We start from the raw sequence: 3,269 nt of genomic DNA, 5'->3' as shown, positions 1-3,269 counted from the left end.
ATGGAGGAATAAATATTTTACTGAGTACAGACGTGTCTGGGCATGTCAGGGCCATGGGGCTCATCCCTCACTGGCCACTGCTGTTTCCACACCTGCCCTGGACAGGCAAAGCACCAACAGCCCTGGGTGAAGGGACCAGAGCCACGATGGTGGCATCAGATCCACAGACTGGAGTGATGGGCTGAGGCCAGTTGTAGGAGGTTGAACAAAGCCGAGGGCTGGGCTATCAGGTCAAATCCAGCATTGTAAAGTGGGGGTGGAAACCTGGAAAAACTAACCAAAGCTCCACAGATGTCACTGATGAGACATCCCATGGTCCCATCATTTGTCCAGCTTCCTGCATCACCCCAGGCAGAGAACATCACCCAAGCAGCATCCTCTTGTCCTCAGCACGTGGCCAGTGCAGAGCATCCAGCCTCGAGTCAGAAGACCCCTGGAAGAGAAGGGCTTGCAAATCCCAGGGCAGATTCTTCCAGTGACTCATTACTTTTAACTGCTAGAAATATGTCACTTATTTCCTGCTTGAACTGTCCCAGCTTCAGTTCAGCTCCCACTAGAGCAGAAGGTCTCAGCCCATGTTCTGACAGCTCCCAGGAACTGATGGGCTATTTCTGATGGGTCTGCAAACCAGGAGACAAACAAGCTTAGGAAGCTGCAGCAGACCTGGCAGGGCCTGCCCTCAACAGGGGAGGGATGCACCAGAGGGAAGGCTGCCAATGAAGAGGAGCTCAAAGGTGCTGTGCTACCTCCTCTTCCAGCACAGGGGGATTCTTGCTCCCAGGAAGCAATCCACCACTGACACATCCATCACCAGAACCGCTCTGCAGGAGAGCTGGTCTCACTCCACACAGCTTGACTTCAGTTACCAGGGAAGGTTGCAAAAACATTACTTGCAAATTGTGTTGGAATCACAGAATCATTTTGGTTCAAAAAGCCCTTGAAGCTGCTGCAGTCCCAGCCCTCCCCTCACCCTGCCCAGCCCAACAGTACCCCACAGCCCTCAGCACCTCAGCTCCACGGCTTTGGGATCCTTCCAGGGCTGGGCACTCCCCCAGCTCCCTGGGCAGCCTGGCACAGGGGCTGACACCCCTCTCAGGGAAACAGTTCTGCCTCAGCTCCAATCTCAACCTCCCCTGGGGCAACTTGAGCCCATTTGCTCTTGTCCTTGTTCCTTGAAGCAGCTGGTTCCCAACCAGCACTCCCACAGGGCAAGTCTCAGTGGATGGGGGAGCTCCTTGGACCCCCTTTCCTTGTCTCTGACCCCACAGCCCAACACTTGTGCAGGACTTTCTGACAAAGAGTCGAAGTTTGCCCAACTCTCATTTTAACCAGCAGAGCTCTGTATTGTCATCAGCATGGGCTGCCACGGCAGCCAGACAAAACAGAGCTCACATTTTCCAGCTCGCGGGGATGCCAGCCTGGTTATCCCCATCCAGAATGAATTACCCAGACATCTCGCGTTACAGCATCCCCCTCTCCCGCCACCCTTGCGCCGGGCTCCGCTCCCTCTGCTGGCAGCGGAAGGTCTGGAGCCCCGCTGGCAGCTCCTGCGAGCTGCAGGAACACACGGACATGTGACAGCAACGTGTCACCCTCCCGCAGCTGAGCCCCTGTCCTGGGGGATGCGGCGGTCACCCCAAACTGTGCTCCCTGTGGAAGGAGCATCTCCCCCTTGCAGCTGCTATTTTGCTCGCTGCTGCTTCTTTCCAACTCCCAAAAGGAAGCAACCCAGAGGCAGCATCGATGGAAACTGTCTGCTGGGGGTGTAACGCTGCAACAATTAGGGAAGGAGGGAGGAAGCAGGGAAGAGTTAGCTACTGCATGCAGGGAAGAGTTACTGCATGCAGGGAAGAGTTACTGCATGCAGGGAAGAGTTACTGCATGCCGGGAAGAGGCTGCTGAAGCATCACAAGCTGCTATGGAGCAGGACAGAGCCTGAAGCCTGCCTCCTCCAGAGGAGCCGATGGGCACAGCGGCAGATGCGACCCTTCTCCTCAAGCCCACGGAACGTCAGCGTGCATCCATCCCTCCCTTCGCCCCAGGCACCTCCGTTTCCCCTGGCCGGGGCCCGCAGCCGGGTGGGTGCCGGGTCCCCCCGCTCGCTGCCACACGAGGGTGCTGCAGCCCAGCGCAGCCGAGCTCCCCCCGCACCCTCCTGCTCTGCCCCACACTGCTCCCCACAGCCGGACAGGGACCTCCCCAGGCCGGCTCCCTCTTCCCCGTCCCCAGCTCGTAAACAGGGGACGTGTCGCAGCTCAGCTCCGGAGCCGGCGACGAGAACAACTCGAGGGATAAAGCTTTCCTTGTACCAGCTCTGGTGTATGTCAGAGGGGAGCAGGGAAACAGCCCTACCTCTTCACAGAACCTCTGGGATGGCCAGAGCTGGCTCGTCTGTCTCCCTACAAGTCACAGGAATCTCACTTACTCACAAGAAACCCCAAAGGGATTTGTGTGATGAAACCCATCAGCGTGAGCTGGAAGAGCCCCAGGTCTGTGAAGGGACAGAGGAGCCCTTGGGAGGGCAGAGAAGGCAGTGACCTGTATCACAGGTGACACGTCCATGGGGGGATCTTGGTCCTGGACCCCACCAGGATGAGGCCTGGATGAAAGAGAGGGAGCAGGGAAGCAGCCAGGCAGGTAAGGGAGGGGAAAGCACAAAGCTCAGGGGGTGGGAGGAATCCTGGGGCTGAGCTGACCAAAAGCCTGTGGGAAGGAAAGTGGCTTGTGCTGGGTCTCCTCTTGCTTTTCCCCCACCTCCAGCCACCTCAGGGCAGGGGAGGGGACACGTTCTAACAGCATGACTCACATCCAAACCTTTAAGCACCAGATTGCTGCCATCCCAGGTGGGCTTCACACTGTCACCATTTCAGGTTTGGAAACCCAAGCTTTTGGCACTTCCACCACACACCAAAACCCCAGAGACTGGCAGATGCAACCACCATCCCCACTGTCCTGGAGCTGTGGGACACCCTGGGCACATCCTTACCCCCACTGATGCCAGAGCAGGGACCTGGGAACTCCAGGCTATAACCTGGGAAGAGGCAGAGGATGCTTTGGCTCAGTCTGTGCCCAGGGCAGAGCCAGCAGCTCTGCCCACCTCAGTCCTGGGAGAGCCCTGATGTGCTTGGGCTGAGCAGGCAGCCACCAGCCCAGCCCTGTCCTGCCTCCCACAGACCCCCACAGCATCTCAAAATAAGCACAATGGTTGGGCCTCTCTGAAGTTTGCCTTGTGGGCTTTCTGTGTTTGTTTTTTTGGAACCAGGAGAGTT

Source organism: Colius striatus, chromosome 19 (assembly GCF_028858725.1).
Source record: "Colius striatus isolate bColStr4 chromosome 19, bColStr4.1.hap1, whole genome shotgun sequence".
NCBI lineage: Eukaryota > Metazoa > Chordata > Aves > Coliiformes > Coliidae > Colius > Colius striatus.
The sequence above is the reverse complement of the archived record's forward strand: the minus strand, read 5'-3'. Positions refer to the sequence as shown.